Raw genomic sequence first — 19,105 nt, 5'->3', positions numbered from 1 at the left:
CCTTAAATTGCCCCACAGCTCCCCGACCTTGACAACACACCCTTTAGACCATTGCCAAATATCTTCACACAGTACTGCTATAATCCACCCACCACCACCGCAGCCAACAACATGCATCTTCAGCATCAACAGCAACTATTCAACCTTGACTCTCCATTGCACCCTCCCCTCCTTCTCCATGCACCCGATCAGTCCCACCCGTACCTCCCTGAGTACCCTCCCCTGCTCCTCCATTAGAACATATTGATTCCAATGCTGGCCTGGAAGCAAACATCCATTCTAATGCTCGAGTTAGTTTAGCGGATGAGTTAAAGAGAGAAGAGCATGGACCTGAGTCTCAACTGCACAATTGTGACTGCTGCATGCCACCGTGAAACTGTTGTGAACCGGATGGCATGGGAATAGCGCTCGCCGTTCACTTAATCTGGCATGTAGAATTAAATTGTAAATATTCATATGGTAATGAGTTTTCATGTTATTTAAATGAATGCAAAGCTGCAATCCGCCACCCTGCTGGGGGAATCCCGGACTTTCGCAAATCTGCCACTGACTTAATTCCTCCAAAATATTCCACTGTCGGGAATCCAAGAAAACATCTCCCACCTAATTATATCACCCCATAGGCCAGCAAATCTGCCACGGGGGAGAACATAAAATTTCTGCAGCGTTTTGGTTCATGTGACCTTTCAGTAGAACTGGCAAAAGTTAGAAATGTGATAGTTTTGAAGCAAGTGAAAGGGGGAGTGAGGAAGAATACCAAAAAGTCTGTGATAGGGTGGTGGGCAGGAGAGATTCAATGACAAAAGGTTTCATGGTGCAAAGCCAGGGGGAGCCATCATGGACCAAGTAAAGAAACAAAAGATGCGTCTGGCTGAGGAGTAAATGGCAGGAAAGCAGTCATCTGAACACACAGTAAAGGGATTAAGAAAGAAACAGGGGGTGGGGGGGAAGAAACCAGCAAAAATAAAAACACGAAAAAAGAAGAAAATGGGCAGTGGTTGTGATCTAATATTGGTGAGCTCAATATTGAGTCCGGAAAGCTGTAAAGTGCCCAGTCGAAAGATGAGGTGCTGTTTCTCGAGCTTGTGTTGAGCTTCATTGGAACACTGTAGCAGGCCAAAGACAGAAATGCCAGAGTGGGAGCACAGTGGAGAATTGAGATGACAAGCGACAGAAAGCTCGGTGTCATGCTTGCGGATTGAGCAGAGGTGTTTCACAAAGCTGTCACCCAGTCTGTGATTAGTCTCCCCAGTGTAGAGGGGACCACATTGTGAGCAGCGAATACAGTATACTTAATTGAAAGAAATGCAAGTAAATCACTGCTTCACCTGGAAGGAGTGTTTGGGGTCCTGGACGATGAAAAGGGAGGAGGTAAAAGAGCAGGTATTGCATCTCTTGCACTTGCATAGAAAGGTGCCGTAGGAAAGGGAAGGGTTGTTGGGGGTAACTGAGGAGTGGACCAGGGTATTGTGGAGGGAACAGTCCCTTCAGAATGCTGAAAGGGGAGGGGAGGGAAAGATGTGTTTGCTGGTGGCATCGTGCTGGAGGTGGCAGAAATGGCAGAGGATGATCCGTTGAATAAGGAGGCTGGTGGGGTGGAAGGTGAGGACCGGGGGAACCTCATCATGGTTCTGGAAGAGAGGAGAAGAGGTGAGAACAGAAGTGCGTGAAATCGATCGGACATAGTTGAGAGCCCTCTCAACAATGGTGGGATATTTTGGTTGAGGAAAAAGGAAAACATATCAGAAGCGCAAGTGTGGAACGTTGCATTGTCCAAACTGATACGACGGAGACGGAGAAACTGGAAGAATGGAATTGAGTCCTTGCAGGAAGTGGGGTATGAGGAAGTGTAGTCCAGGTAGCTGTGGGAGTCCGTGGGCTTATAGTGAATATTAATTGACGAGCTTGTTCCACACAGGATTTACATCACTTACATGCATTGCCCTGCCTTGTTTATAACTTTTGAGCCAACCCCACAATATTAAAAGTTGCACCAAAATGCCAATGCTGCTTGGAACCATCTGCTTTCCTGTTGATCAGAAGCCAATTACAACCTATATCCAACATTATGTCCTGGGAGGCATGTGCATGTGTGAATGACCCTCCACCAGCTCCCTCAGGTGCTTGAATTTGTGGGATTAGCCAGCCAGGGCAACTGTGATCTTGCCATGGCTCAGGACATGCAGTCTTCAGCTTGGGGTCTTCTTAGCTTTAAGACAAGAGCCACCCCAGACCTCCATGATTCCTGCTGGAAAGTACCAATTATCTGAACCTCCCATGCCGAAAGCAGCAACTGGAAGTAAAGGTTGGGACTAAAGGTTTATAGTCACAGAGGTGCCAGTACAGGACACAGTGATAGCATCAGTGATTTGATTATGTATGTAAAACGTCAAAAATAACATTTTAGAATGATTTGCTGAAAGCAACATGACATGGTTGTACTAATATGGAGGAAGCAGTTGTAATTTGTGACACTGATAGAGTGACTGGGTGTGTAATGGGTAAAAATATATTTTATCTGACATTTTCTCAAATACTTAGGTTTCATGTCTGGCACTTATCTTTCTGATCCTGATCTTCTTGCAGGAACTTGTCAAGCTCATGACCCTGACAGTTTTGGTCACCTTCCTGCTATTCTTCTGGGTCTGTTATGGCCTTCTCTGATGGTTAAATTGAGGATAATGCATTAGACCACAAAGATCCTGGAGACCCTGATGGGACTGTACTGTAGGGTACTCATTCAATTGATCAAGGCACCAGGGGTAAGCCTTTAGAATGCCAATGGTTTTCTCCATAGCTATCCATGTAGCACAATCTTCCTCACTACATCTTAGCTGTTCAGGGATTCTAGGGTTTTACAGCCACTGCTGTTAGCATTTGTCTCCAATCACAGAATCGTTGCAGCACAGAAGAAGGCCATTCAGCCCATCGTGTCCACAATGGCTCTCTGAAAGAGCAATTCCCTCAGTTCCATTCCCCTGCCTTCTCCCCATAACCCTGCACATTCTTCCTTTTCATGTAACTGTCTAATTCCCTTATGAATGCTTCAATTGAACCTACCTCCACCATGTTCTCAGGCAGTGCATTCCAGACCTTAACCACTTGTGTGAAAAAATGTTTCCTCATGTCACTTTTGCTTCTCTTACCAAATACTTTAAATCTGTGCCCTCTCATTCTCAATCCTTTCACGAGTGGGAACAGTTTCTCTCTATCTACTCGGTCCAGACCCCTCATGATTTTGAATACCTCAAATCACCTCTCAGCCTTCTCTTCTCCAAGGAAAACAGTCCTAACTTCTCTAATCTAACTTCATAACTGAAATTCCTCATCCCTGGAGTCATTCTCATGAATCTTTTCTGTACTCTCTCCAATGCCCTCATGTCTTTCCTGAGGAGCATTGCCCAGAACAATACTCCAGCTGAGGCCAAACTGGTGTCTTATACAAGTTCAACATAACTTCCTTCTTGTACCCAATGCCCCTATTAATAAAGACCAAAATACTGTATGCTTTATTAATTGCTCTCTCAACCTGCCCTGCCGCCTTCAATGACTTATGCACATAGACACCCAGTCCCTCTGCTCCTGCAGCACCTTTAGAATTGTTCCCTTTATTCTATATTGTCTCTCCAGGTTCATCCGACCAAAATTGATCACTTCACATTTCTCTGCATTGAACTTCATCTGCCACCTGTCTGCCCATTCCACCAACTTGTCTATGTCCCTTTAAAGTTCTACACTATCCTCCTCACAGTTCACAATGCTTCCAAGTTTCGTATCATCTGCAAACTTTGAAATTGTGCCCTGTACAGCAAGGTCTAAGTCATTAATATATATCAGGAAAAGCAAGGTTCCCAACACTGATTCCTGGGGAACTCCACTACAAACCTTCCTCCAGCCCAAAAAACATCCATTAACCACTACTCTTTGTTTCCTGTCACTCAGCCAATTTCGTATCCATGTTGCTACCGTCCCTTTTATTCCATGAGCTACAGGTTTGCTCACAAGTCTGTTGTGTGGCACTGTATCAAATGCCTTTTGAAAGTTCATGTACACCACATCAATGGTATTGCCCTCATCAACTCTCTCTGTTACCTCCTCAAAAAACTCCAAGTTAGCTCAACATGATTTTCCCTTAAGAAATCCATGCTGGTTTTCCTTAATTAACTCGCATTTGTCCACGTGACTATTAATTTTGTTCCAAATTATTTTTTCCAGAAGTTTTCTCACCACCGAAGTTAAACTGACTGGCCTGTAGTTGCTGGGCTTATCTTTACACCGTTTCTTGAACAAGGGTGTAACGTTTGCAATTCTCCAGTCCTTTGGCATCACCCCCGAGTCTAAGGAAGACTGAAAAATTATGGCCAGTGCCTCTGCGATTTCCACCCTCACTTCCCTCAGTATCCTTGGATGCATCTTATCTGGTCCTAGTGCTTTATCCACTTTAAGTAAGACAGCCTATCTAATAGTTCCTCTTTATCAATTTTAAATGCCTCCAGTATCTGACTCACCTCTTTCAACATTGCCTAGGTTGCATCTTCTTCCTTGGTAAAGACAGGTGCAAAGTATTCATTTAATACCTCAGCTATGCCCTCTGCCTCCATGTGTAAATCCCCTTTATGGTCCATAATCAGCCCCACTCCTCCTTTTACCACCCTTTTACTAGTTACATGCCTATAGAAAACTTTGGGATTTCCTTTAATGCTAGCTGCCAGTCTCTTTTCATGCTCTCTCTTGGCTTCTCTTATTTCCTTTTCCACTTCACTTTTTTCAATCATTCAACTGGACCCCTGGTCTGGCCTAGATGGTCAACAATGCTGGGTTCTTGACTTTATAACAAAGGAAGCAGGATTGCATCCTGGGTAGCAGGCCTTCAAAAGTATGACAGTGTACTTGGCATCACGTACAAGCTTCACATTTAAGAAAAAAGTTCTTTTTTGTTCACAGAAAGCATTGGATTTTTGTAAGGGTTCACGTATGGAACATGTGCCCTGTTAATGGATCCTGAACCTGGGGAAATCCTTATCCTCTGAAAAATTGTATCTCTCTTTTCTCATTATAGTGCCATGTCCATTGGAAAGGAGATAAACTATGTTTCTTTCTAAAACACCATTAACTGCCTAATGCAGTGGAGGGCTGCTAATTGACTAATATTACACATATCCCCTGATGTTGTCTGGATTGATGATCTGGTGTAAGAATTCAGTGTCATTTTCATTTTGACTGCTCTGAGTAGTGCCCTGGCTCAGGTTGTTGCAGGCTCCAGGTCCTCGTAAGTCGTTATTTCAATTCTGTAATGGTCTTTCCAGGGAAATCCAGCCTTCTGATCCATTTGCTGCCTGGCAACTTCAGATAGGACTGCCTGGGGTTACAATACAATGCAGCAGTTTAGTCTCAAATAGAACCCATATAGTTTCTTACTAATCTCATCATCCTCCTCTTCACAATCTTATTGGGAACAAGGCTAAAGCAGCCAGAGTCCAGAGCAATGCTCCCTCTAAGCTACGCTGCCACACAACAACCCAGAAGTCCCCATGCAAGCACTGCACAAATTTAAAAGGGCCGGGCAGTTAAAAAATATCTTCCAACAAGTGTCAGTTTACCTCAAATAGTAGGACTCGCTTGCAAGGTGTGAGCCCCATTGCAAGACTTGAGCACATAAACTAAACAGGACTGTTGGAGCATTACAGTGTCTTTCAGATGAGACATTGTACCAAAGCCGAGATTCTCTGTGTCTTGGACAATATTCCACCTTCAACAAATGCCACATTATCCAGTCATTCATTTGTAGTTTGTGGAACCTTGCTGCACACAAATTGGCTGCCATGTTTGCCTACTTAACAACAGTGACTGCATTTCAAATGAATTGCTAGACACAATAAAGCTAAGGCCATCTAATTCATCTTCTGCCATTCTGGTAGTTACATGGTACAACGATAATGGAGCTGTTAACTTATCACAGCAATCAAACTCAATAACTAGTCTACAACAGACTCAAACATGAAGTGAGAAAAACCCTGGTGGTGTAGAGCTTTGGGAATCATTGATCCAAGGTCACTTAGTCCTTCCAAGCATGCTGCACTTCCCACATCTCATCTCTGAAACCACTCATACTGTATCCCACAATATTATTTTCTGAAAGAAATCGGTCTAATTTGCATTTGAATGAATCAATACCAGCTGCTTCCACCATCTCCCTCGGGAACCTATCCCTTACTGATTGAAGAAGCGATTTGAGTATTAGAAAAAGGGAGGAGTGCAGAATTACTGAGTTAGGAAGGGGTGCAGGATTACTGATTGAGGAAGGGTTTCAGTATTAGAAAGGAAAGTTGTTGCAAAAAATTTACAACTGGTGTTTCTGTGGATTGAGGTAAGGAATAATAATGACATGTTACAATTTTTTTTATTCGTTCATGGGATGTGGGCATCGCTGGCTAGGCCAGCATTTATTGCCCATCCCATATTACCCTTGAGAAGGTGGTGGTGAGCTGGCTGCTTGAACTGTTGCAGTCTTCTGGGATAGGTATACCAACAGCACTGTTAGGAAGAGAGTTCCAGGATTTTGACCCAGCAACAGTGAAGGAACGGCAATATAGTTCCAAGTCAGGATGGTGTGTGGGAACTTGCAGGTGGTGGTGTGCTCATGCATCTGCTGCCCTTGTCCTGCTAGGTGGCAGAGGTTTGGAAGGTGCTGTTGAAGGAGCCTTGGTAAGTTGCTGCAGTGCATCTTGTAGATGGTACTGTTACGACCAGGTGAGAAAGGTGTCTAGGGGTATTTTACTGTCTTCATCTGGTCTTATTGTAACAGGGTTTAATTTTTTTAAACACAGAGTTTTGAGCTTCCCTTTGGTGAATCCATGTTCACCACTTTCTAATTATAAGGCAAATAAATGAGCACATGTAGTCTTTCTTAGGTTTAAAGAAGAAAAGTGAAATTTAGTAAACCTTATAGCTAAACTCTAATATGATTAACGCCTACAGATATACAACACGCCCACGCTAGCATGCACATGCGATACACACATACAAATAGCACCGCAGCCTCACAGCTCCAGCGACCCGAGTTCAATTCTGGGCACTGCCTGTGTGGAGTTTGCAGGTTCTCCCTGTGTCTGCGTGGGTTTTCGCCGGGTACTCCGGTTTCCTCCCACCACCAAAAGACTTGCAGGTTGATAGGTAAATTGGCCATTATAAATTGCCCTTAGTATAGGTAGGTGGTAGGGGAATATAGGGACAGGTGGGGATGTGGTAAGAATATGGAATTAGTGTAGGGTTAGTATAAATGGGTGGTTGATGGTCGGCACAGACTCGGTGGGCCGAAGGGCCTGTTTCAGTGCTGTATCTCTAAATATATAAAAAATAAAATGGAGAGGTTTGAGGCAATATCAGAAGAGTTTATTGCTTACTGTGCTTCGAGCTCACTGTAGTCCTTTTGTAACTAGTCTTGCATTTTGTTGGGGCCAAGTATTCTTCTTAAACCTTGTTCACTGCAGGATGCTTTTCTCTCTTGGGGTTCAAGGGTCTTCAATGGTTTCTGAAGCTGGTGAGAGTGAGATGAGAGCAGACAGGAAAGAGGTCTTTTCCAGTCCAGGAGTAAAGTTTTTCTGATTTCAAATTCCTTGTTGGAAGTTCAAATTCAAAAAACTTTAACAGTCAGTCATGTGACCCAAACTGGTCCGACCACGTCTGTTTGTTTATGCGGCCGTCTTTGCAGTTAACTTGGAATGCTAGCCTTTCCACCTTCAACGTCTGGTAATCAAAAGTCCATTGTGGATTAAATTGGAGCAGGGAATAGCCCCTTTGTCCTTTGAAGTACAGTCTGTTGCTATGCCAATGTCTCTCTCCAGCCAAAGTCTCCCATTGTTTTTTAAAGCAAGTTCTTTCTTCACCAACAACAGTCCAAAATCAATGTTCATTTGGCAAAATTAATTTCCCTCACTCTTGACAGGTGGGGCTTGCCTGACAGTACACATTGCTGCCACTGTGTGTTGGTGGTAAAGGGAGTGAATGTTGAATGTTGTGGATGGAGTGCCAATCAACCAGGCTGCTATTTCCTGGATGGTGTTCCCATCCAGGCAAGTGCAGAGTATTCCATTACTCTCCTGACTTGTGCCTTGTAGATGGCAGACAGGCACTTGGGAGTCAGGAGGTGAGTTACCGCAGAATTCCCAGCCTTTGACCTACTCTTGTCGCCACAGCATTTATGTGGCTGGTCCAGTTCAGTTTCTGGTCAATGGTGAGCCTCAGGATGTTGATAGTGGGGATTCAGCCGTGGTAATGTCATTGAATGTCAAGGGGAGATGGTTAGATTCTTTTTTATTTGAGACGGTCATTGCTTGGTACTTGTGCGGACCGAATGTTACTTGCCGCTTCTCAGCCAAAGTGTGGATGTTGTCCAGGTCTTGCTGTATCTGGCCATGGGCTGCTTCAGTATTTGAGGAGTTGTGAATGGTACTGAACATTGTGCAATCATCAGCGAAAATCCCCACTTTCTTACCTTATGATGGAGGGCAGGTCATTGATGAAGCAGCTGAAGATGGTTAGGTATAGAACACTACGCTGAGGAACTCCTGCAATGATGTCCTGGGACTGAGATGATTGACCTCCAACAACCACAACCATCTTCCTTTGTGCCTGGTATGACTCCAACCAGCAGAGAGTTTCCCCCCCTGATTCCCATTGGCTCCATTTTGCTAGGGCTCCTTAATGCCACACTCAGTCAAATACTGCCTTGATGTCAAGGGCAGTCACTCTCACCTCACCTCTGGAGTTTAGCTCTTTTGTCCATGCTTGGACCAATGCTGCAATGACGTCAGGTGCTGAGTGGCCCTGGCGGAACCCAAACTGAGCATCAGTGAGCAGGTTATTGCTGAGCAAGTGCCGCTTGATATCACTGTCGACGACCCCTTCCATCACTTTGCTGATGATCGAGAGTAGACTGATAGGGCGGTAATTGGTCAGGTTGGATTTGTCTTGCTTTTTGTGTACAGGACATATTTGGGCAATTTTCCACATTGCCGGGTAAATTCCAACGTTGTAGCTGTGCTGGAACAGCTTGGCTAGGGGTGCGGGAAGTTCTGGAGCACAGGTCTTCAGAACTATTGCTGGAATGTTGTCAGGGCCCATAGCCTTTGCAGTGTCCCATGCCTTCAGCCATTTCTTCATATCACATGGAGTGAATCGGATTGGCTGAAGACTGGCATCTTTATGCTGGGGACCTCAGGAGGAGGCCGAGATGGATCATCCACTCGACACTTCTGGCTGAAAATTGTTGCAAATGCTTCAGCCTTGTTTTTGCACTGATATGCTGGTCTCCCCCATCATTGAGGATGGGATACTTGTGGAGCCTCCTCCTCCTCTTAGTTATTTAATTGTCCACCACCATTCACGACTGGATGTGGCAGGACTGCAGAGCTTGGATCTGATCCGTTGGTTATGGGATCACTTAGCTCTGTCTATTGCATGCTGCTTATGCAGTTTGGCATGCAGATAGTCCTGTGTTGTAGCTTCACCAGGCTGACACCTCATTTTTAGGTATGTCTGGTGCTGCTCCTGGCATGCCCTCCTCCACTCTTTATTGGTAAAAACTTTGTTCCTTTTTCATTTAACTAAGTTAAGCTTAAGATTAAAAATGGCAGGAGATCTCAGACCCGTGTCATGCTCCTCTTGCTCAATGTGGGAGCTCAGGGACACGGTTGATGTCCCTGACTCCTTCACGTGCAGGAAGTGTGTCCAGCTGCAGCTCTTGTTAGACCGCATGACGGCTCTGGAGCTGCGGGTGGACTCACTTTGGAGCATCCGCGATGCTGAGGAGGTCGTGGATAGCAGGTTTAGCGAATTGGTCACACCGCAGATTAGGATTGCTGAGGGAGAAAGGGAATGGGTGACCAAAAGGCAGAGAAAGAGCAGGAAGGCAGCGCAGGAGTCCCCTGCGGTCATCTCCCTCCAAAACAAGTATACCGTTTTGGATACTGTTGAGGGAGATGGCTCACCAGGGGAAGGCAGCAGTAGCCAGGTTAATGGCACCGTGGCTGGCTCTGCTATTTGGAAGGGCGGGAAAAAGAGTGGAAGGGCTATAGTCATAGGGGATTTGATTGTAAGGGGAGTAGATAGGCGGTTCTGTGGTCGAAAACGAGACTCCCGAATGGCATGTTGCCTCCCAGGTGCACGGGTCAGGGATGTCTCAGATCGGCTGCAGAACATTCTGAAGGGGGAGGGTGAACAGCCAGTTGTCGTTGTGCACATAGGCACCAATGATATAGGTAAAAAGCGGGATGAGGTCCTACAAGCAGACTTGAGGGAGTTAGGAGCCAAGTTAAAAAGTAGGACCTAAGAGGTAGTAATCTCAGGATTGCTACCAGTGCCACGTGATAGTCAGAGTAGAAATGAAAGAATAGTCAGGATGAATGCGTGTTTAAACTAATGTGGCAGGGGGATGGGAACCAAATGAGGAGGTCAGTGGACAGTAAGGAAGTAGTAACTAAAGCCTGTAAGGAACTAGATAATGAAGTCAGCGTGACTAAGGGGAAGAGTAGGCAGGGAGCAGATGATGAACGCAAAGGGACTGGTGGTCTGAGGTGCATTTGTTTTAATGCAAGAAGTGTAGTAGGTAAGGCAGATGAACTTAGGGCTTGGATTAGTACCTGGGAGTATGATGTTATTGCTATTACTGAGACTTGGTTAAGGGAAGGGCATGATTGGCAACTAAATATCCCAGGATATCGATGCTTCAGGCGGGATAGAGAGGGAGGTAAAAAGGATGGAGGAGTTGCAGTACTGGTCAAAGAGGATATCACAGCTGTGCTGAAGGAAGGCACTATGGAGGACTCGAGCTGTGAGGCAATATGGGCAGAACTCAGAAATAGGAAGGGTGCGGTAACAATGTTGGGGCTGTACTACAGGCCTCCCAACAGCGAGCGTGAGATAGAGGTACAAATATGTAAACAGATTATGGAAAGATGTAGGAGCAACAGGGTGGTGGTGATAGGAGATTTTAATTTTCCCAACATTGACTGGGGTTCACTTAGTGTTAGAGGTCCAGATGGAGCAGAATTTGTAAGGAGCATCCAGGAGTGTTTTCCAGAGCAGTATGTAAATAGTCCAACTCGGGAAGGGGCCATACTGGACCTGGTGTTGGGGAATGAGCCCGGCCAGGTGGTTGAAGTTTCAGTAGGGGACTACTTTGGGAATAGTGATCACAATTCCGTAAGCTTTAAAATACTCATGGACAAAGACCAGAGTGGTCCTAAAGGAAGAGTGCTAAATTGGGGGAAGGCCAACTATACCAAAATTCGGCAGGAGCTGGGGAATGTAGATTGGGAGCAGCTGTTTGAAGGTAAATCCACATTTGATATGTGGGAGGCTTTTAAAGAGAGTGCAGGAGAGACATGTTCCTGTGAAAATGAGGGATAGAAATGGCAAGATTAGGGAACCATGGATGACAGGTGAAATTGTGAGACTAGCTAAGAGGTAAAAGGAAGCATACATAAGGTCTAGGCGGCTGAAGAAAGACGAAGCTTTGAAAGAATATCGGGAATGTAGGACCAATCTGAAACGAGGAATTAAGAGGGCTAAAAGGGGTCATGAAATATCTTTAGCAAACAGGGTTAAGGAAAATCCCAAAGCCTTTTATTCATATATAAGGAGCAAGAGGGTAACTAGAGAAAGGATTGGCCCACTCAAGGACAAAGGAGGAAAGTTATGCGTGGAGTCAGAGAAAATGGGTGAGATTCTAAACGAGTACTTTGCATCGGTATTCACCGAGGAGAGGGACATGACGGATGTTGAGGTTAGGAACAGATGTTTGATTACTCTAGGTCAAGTCGGCATAAGGAGGGAGGAAGTGTTGGGTATTCTAAAAGGCATTAAGGTGGACAAGTCCCCAGGTCCGGATGGGATCTATCCCAGGTTACTGTGGGAAGCGAGAGAGGAAATAGCTGGGGCCTTAACAGATATCTTTACAGCATCCTTAAACACGGGTGAGGTCCCGGAGGACTGGAGAATTGCTAATGTTGTCCCCTTGTTTAAGAAGGGTAGCAGGGATAATCCAGGTAATTATAGACCGGTGAGCCTGACGTCAGTGGTAGGGAAGCTGCTGGAGAAGATACTGAAGGATAGGATCTATTCCCATTTGGAAGAAAATGGACTTATCAGTGATAGGCAACATGGTTTTGTGCAAGGAAGGTCATGTCTTACCAACGTAATAGAATTCTTTGAGGAAGTGACAAAGTTGATTGATGAGGGAAGGGCTGTAGATGTCATATACATGGACTTCAGTAAGGCGTTTGATAAGGTTCCCCATGGTAGGCTGATGGAGAAAGTGAAGGCGCATGGGGTCCAAGGTGTATTAGCTAGATGGATAAAGAACTGGCTGGGCAACAGGAGACAGAGAGTAGCAGTGGAAGGGAGTTTCTCAAAATGGAGACGTGTGACCAGTGGTGTTCCACAGGGATCCGTGCTGGGACCACTGTTGTTTGTGATATACATAAATGATTTGGAGGAAAGTATAGGTGGTCTGATTAGCAAGTTTGCAGATGACACTAAGATTGGTGGAGTAGCAGATAGTGAAGGGGACTGTCAGAGAATACAGCAGAATATAGATAGATTGGAGAGTTGGGCAGAGAAATGGCAGATGGAGTTCAATCAGGGCAAATGCGAGGTGATGCATTTTGGAAGATCCAATTCAAGAGTGAACTATACAGTAAATGGAAAAGTCCTGGGGCAAATTGATGTACAGAGAGATTTGGGTGTTTAGGTCCATTGTTCCCTGAAGGTGGCAACGCAGGTCAATAGAGTGGTCAAGAAGGCATACGGCATGCTTTCCTTCATCGGACGGGGTATTGAGTACAAGAGTTGGCAGGTCATGTTACAGTTGTATAGGACTTTGGTTCGGCCACATTTGGAATACTGCGTGCAGTTCTGGTCGCCACATTACCAAAAGGATGTGGATGCTTTGGAGAGGGTGCAGAGGAGGTTCACCAGGATGTTGCCTGGTATGGAGGGCGCTAGCTATGAAGAGAGGTTGAGTAGATTAGGATTATTTTCATTAGAAAGACGGAGGTTGAGGGGGGACCTGATTGAGGTGTACAAAATCATGACAGGTACAGACAGGTTGGATAGCAAGAAGCTTTTTCCCAGAGTGGGGGATTCAATTACTAGGGTCACGAGTTCAAAGTGAAAGGGGAAATGTTTAGGGGGGATATGCGTGGAAAGTTCTTTATGCAGAGGGTGGTGGGTGCCTGGAACGCGTTGCCAGCGGAGGTGGTAGATGCGGGCACGATAGCATCTTTTAAGATGTATCTAGACAGATACATGAATGGGCAGGAAGTAAAGAGACACAGACCCTTACAAAACAGGCGACATGTTTAGATAGAGGATCTGGATCGGTGCAGGCTTGGAGGGCCGAAGGGCCTTTTCCTGTGCTGTAATTTTCTTTGTTCTTTGTTTGTTCTTTGACATTAAGCTGGTCTGCAGCAGTGTTCTTGGACTGATTTGGTGATGGCCCAGTAGAGGGATGGTGACAAAAGGAGACATGGAAGTGGGAACTCCACTCAAAGTGCTTCTACTTCTCAACTGTTTTCTCTCACCCCCCGAAGCAACAAATTTGTGTGTCAGCCACTTTCATAGCCACTGTTAATACTCAATCACTAGGCTCAGCAGTAGCAATTCGTCTTCTAGAATGCTGCACATATGTCTACTATCACCTGACGTGACAACCTCAGCCTGCAGAAGCATTGCTCTTCAGGAAGGTTAAGGACTGTAGACCCTATGATGTGGGTAGTGCATCCTGCGGCCTCAGCTCCTCTCTTGTGCATTTCCCTGATGTTCATGTCAGAGGGAACTGAGACGCCAGCTTCAATAATTGAGCTTTTGTTTAGATGGGGTGACGACAAGTTGAAATACCCATCTGAAGTGCTGTTCAACTTGCCTCCTTTTCCCTGGGCTGTTTAACCAGTCCTGGGAAACTCTTGCTGCATGTTAAATTTAGAATAAATTGAAGAGCAATTTGAAAAAAACCTCATTACTATCTCCGAAGGATGTTAATTGCACCTTTGGAGAGAAGGTTTCCCTCAGGCATCGAAATGTGCCTCTGTTAAGCCGAGACGTGGGCACATTGGAGCTGGCTTGTGGTCCCAATCAAGAATTCATTCATTTTAAACCCTGATTCACCTGAAACCCAGCTGTTCTTAAAACTCCCCCTCAGGTTTTGGGTGCATCAGGGAATGACAGGGATGAGAGAGAGTAATTGATTTGCTGGGAACAAGGCAATCAAAGGCAAGTAAATGGAACAGTTTAGTCGGTTGACAGCCACCGAGGCATTTTAACATATAGGAAGCTTCATACACAGTAATACTCAGCTCTATTATTGTCCAGTAACCTCTGCAGGTAGACATCCTCCATCATATCATTTGCTGCTACAATGCACATAGCTCTTTATGATTGGCATTTTTATCATAAATTTACTCACTGAGTGTTACATTTTATTACTGCCGGTGCAGCTCAAAACGGAGAGAAATGGGTAGAAGAGCAGATGGCAAATAAAGAACAAAGAAAGAGCAAGAGCCACAGTTAATTGGAAAAAAATGAGCAGACAAAATTTTCTCCATCTGCTGAATATTGGGATGCAATGAGAGAACTACATATTCAATCAACAATTGTTCATGTATCATTCTTAAGAATGTTCATACATCCTGCATGGAATGGGCTAGTGGCAAATCACAACTTGAAAGTGGCAGTGACAGAAAAGTGAGAAATAATGTGGAGAAAAAGCTGTAGCTGCATGATGGGGAGAGACAGGGTGAGGAACACACTTACTAAGAAGGAATCTGTACTGCGTGCCACATTGACATAAAGAACAATTGGCCAGAGAGAGGAGCTTGAAATAAAGAAATAAACAGGGGGAGGCAGTGGCGTAGTGGTATTGTCACTGGACCAGTAACCCAGAGACCCAGGGTATTGCTCTGGGGACATGGGTTCAAATCCCACCACAGCAGAAGGTGGAATTTGAATTCAATTAATAAATCTGGAATTAAAAGCTAGTCTAATGATGGCCATGAAACCATTGTCGATTGTTGTAAAAACCCATCTGGTTCACTAATGTCCTTTAGGGAAGGAAGTCTGCTGTCCTTACCTGGTCTGGCTTACATGTGACTCCAGACCCACAGTAATGTGGTTGAGTCCTACATGCCCTCTGAAATGGCCTAGCAAGCCACTCGGTTGTATTTAACCACTACAAAGTCAATAAAAAGGAATGAAACCGGACGGACCACCCGGCATTGACCTAGGCACTGGAAATGACAATGGCAAACCCAGCCCTGTCGACCCTGCAAAGTCCTCCTTACTAACATCTGGGGGCTTAGAACATAGAACAGTACAGCACAGTACAGGCCCTTCGGCCCACGACCCACGATGTTGTGCCGAACCTTTAACCTACTCTAGGATAAAACTACCTACATACCCTTCATACTACTATCATCCATGTACCTGTCCAAGAGTCGCTTAAATGTCCCTAATGTATCTGCTTCTACTACCACCGCTGGCAGTGCATTCCACGTACCCACCACTCTCTGTGTAAAGAACCTACCTCTGACATTTCCCCGAAACCTTCCTCCAATCACCTTAAAATTATGCCCCCTGGTGTTAGCCCTTTCCACCCTGGGAAAATGTTTCTGGCTATCCACTCTATCTATGCCTCTCATCATCTTGTACCCCTCTATCAAGTCACCTCTCATCCTTCTTCGCTCCAATGAGAAAAGCCCTAGCTCCCTCAACCTTTCTTCCTAAGACATGCCCTCCAATCCAGGCAGCATCCTGGTAAATCTCCTCTGCACCCTCTCTAAAGCTTCCACATCCTTCCTATAATGAGGCGACCAGAACTGAACACAATATTCCAAGTGTGGTCTAACCAGGGCTTTATAGAGCTGCAGCATAACCTTGCGGCTCTTAAACTCAATCCCCCTGTTAATGAAAGCCAACACCCCATACAACTTCTTAACTTGAGTGGCAACTTTGAGGGATCTATGGACGTGGACCCCAAGATCCCTCTGTTCCTCCACACTGCCAAGAATCCTGTCTTTAAGCCTGTATTCTGCATTCAAATTCGACCTTCCAAAATGAATCACTTCACACTTTTCCAGGTTGAACTCTATCTGCCACTTCTCAGCCCAGCTTGTGCTCCAGAACGAGCCACACCCCTAGCCAAGCTGTTCCAGTACAGCTGCAACACTGGCATCTACCTGGCAATGTGGAAAAGTTCAACAAGAAGGTAGTCACAGAACTGTGCCACATCCTTCAACCAGACCTGGAGCCTTGCACCAGGGTGAGATTGGCACTGCCAGTGGCCAACATCCCACAATAAAAGCAAAATACTGCAGATGCTGGAAATCTGAAATAAAAACAAGAAATGTTGAAAATACTCAGCAGGTCCGGCAGCATCTGTGAAACAGAGTTAATGTTTCAGGTAAGTGACTCTTCATCAGAACTGGCAGAGGCTAAAAATGTAATAGGTTTTAAGCAAGTAAAGCGGGGGTGGGGCAAGAGATAACAAAAGATAAGCTGTTGATAGAACAGTTTGAACTCAGAGTCTCTGTTTGCTCCTGGACTGAGAAGATCTCTCCTGTCTGCACCCATCTCTTTTTTACAAGCCTTTGAATCCACTGAAGACACATCAACCCCAAGAGAGAAAAGTCTCCTACAGTGGACAAGGTTAACGAAGAATACTGAGCCCCAACGAAAAGCAAGAACTAACTACAATCAAGGATTCTACAGTGAGCTCGAAGAACTGTAACAAAAACTCTTCGGATATTGCCTCAAACCTTTCCACTTTATTTTTCTTCTGCTCCTGTCTGTCTCTATTTGCATGTGTGTATCTCATATGCATGCTCGTGTGGGCACGTCGTCTATCCGTAGGCGCCAACTGAATTAGAGTTTAAGTTCAAGTTTAATAAATTTCAACATTTCTTCTTTAAACCTAAGAAAACATGTTTGTGCTGGTTTCTTTGTCTTATATTTTGAAAGCGGTGAACAAGGATTCACCAAGGGGGAGCTAAAAACACGATGTGTTTAAAAGTTAAACCCTGTTACGATAAAACCAGGTGAAGGCTGAGAGGGACCCCGAGAAACCTTTCTCACCTATCCGTAACAACAGCCTTGGTCCAAACATGAACAAAAGAGATGAACTCAAGAATTCAGGAGAGCGTGACTGCCCTTGACATCAAGGCAGCATTTGCCTGAGTGTGGCATCAAGGAGACCCAGCCAAACTGAAGTCTATGGGAATCAAGGGGAAAACTCTCCACTGGTTGGAGACATACCTAGCACAAAGGAAGATGGTTGTAGTTGTTGGAAGCCAATTATTTCAGCCCCAGGACATTGCTGCAGGGGTTCTTCAGGGTAATGTCCTAGGCCTAACTATCTTCAACTGCTTCATCAATGGCCTTCACTCCGTCATGAGGTCAGAAGTGGGCATGTTCACTGATGATTGTATGATGTTCCATACCATTCACAACCCCTCAGATACTGAAGCAGTCAGTGTTCATATGCAGCAAGACCTGGATAACATTCAGGCTTGGGCTGATAAGCGGCAAGTAACATTTGCGGCACGCAAGTGCCAGGCAATGACCATCTCTAATAAGAGAGGATCTAACCATCTCCCAAGGACATTCAATGGCATTATCATCATGAATCCCCCATTATCACCATTCTGGGGGTTACCATTGACCACAAACTGAACGGAAGCAGCCATATTAATATTGTGGCTACAAAATCAGGTCAGAGGCTAGGAATTCTGGAGCGATTAACCCACCTCCTGACTCCTCAAAGCCTGTCCACAAGGCACAAGTCAGGAGTGTGGTGGAATGCTGTCCACTTGCCTGGATGAATGCTGCTCCAACAACACTTAGGAAGCTCAACACCATCCAGGACAAAGCAGCCCAGTTGATCAGCACTCCTGCCACGCTAAACATTCACTCCCTCCACCACCGATGCACAGTGGCAGCAGTGTGTATCATCTACAAGATGCACTGCAGCAACTCACCAAGGTACCTTCATCAACACCTTCCAAACCGGCAACCTCTTCCACCTGGAAGAACAAGAACAGCAGACAAGTGGGAACACCACCACCTGCAAGTTCCCCTCCAAGTCACACACCATCCTGACTTTGAACTATATCACCGTTCCTTCACTGTCTCTGGACAAAATCCTGGAACTCTCATCCTAACAGCACTGGGGTGTACCTACACCAGATGTACTTCAGTGGTTCAAGAAAGCAGCTCACCAACTCTTTTGAAGGGAAATTAGGGATGGGCAACAAATTCTGGCCTGGCCAGCGACATCCACATCACATGAATGAATGAAAAAAAGACAACTGAGATCTGCAACCATGATGGCAGAAGTCTGAGCCTGCATGGCAACAAGCATGGATCTCATGACCTCCATCTGAGCTTCCACAACAGCACTGAAATGTTGGGTGGTTTCTGTCTGTGTTGCAATGGAAGCTGAGGTCTCAGGCACCAGACAATGCATCACAGTCGGGTCTGTTAATGCTGTCATGGAGCTGGCCACCACTTTCACAGTGAAAAGGATGGGCTCCAAGCTCTGCATAATGATTTCTGCCCCATTTGAATTGGACCTCCATGCTCCTTGACAATGACAGAAGACGATCTGGCAGGCTTGCCAATATACCAAACATCTCGGTGTGCATCCGCATCAGCTCCATGTATGCTGCCCCATTGAGATCCTCACCTGAATCCCCTTTAGCAGAACTAGTCTGCAGCCTTGCTCTCTGGTGAGCTAGTACATGAACTATCCTTTATCCCTGGCCTGGCTGCAGCTCAATCATGCCTGGTGACTCTATACTAGCATGTAAGGTACCTGCAGTGCCAGTATCTCAGTTGGTGGCTGTGAGTGTAAGGTCAAGTGGTGAGACATCTTCAGCAATGCTGTGATGTGCTCTCTATTAATTGTATCTCAATTGTGTTTAATTATATGCAGGTGGAGGGCATTAATTGGAATATCATTTCAGGACATATAAAGACACACTGAAACTGTGGTGTGGTTGAATCAGGAGGTATATGCCTGTAATGTTTCACTTTATAAATAAATGTAAGATCA

The sequence above is a fragment of the Heterodontus francisci genome, chromosome 4 (genome assembly GCF_036365525.1).
Source record: "Heterodontus francisci isolate sHetFra1 chromosome 4, sHetFra1.hap1, whole genome shotgun sequence".
Taxonomy (NCBI): Eukaryota; Metazoa; Chordata; class Chondrichthyes; order Heterodontiformes; family Heterodontidae; genus Heterodontus; species Heterodontus francisci.
This window is presented reverse-complemented; position numbering follows the sequence as displayed.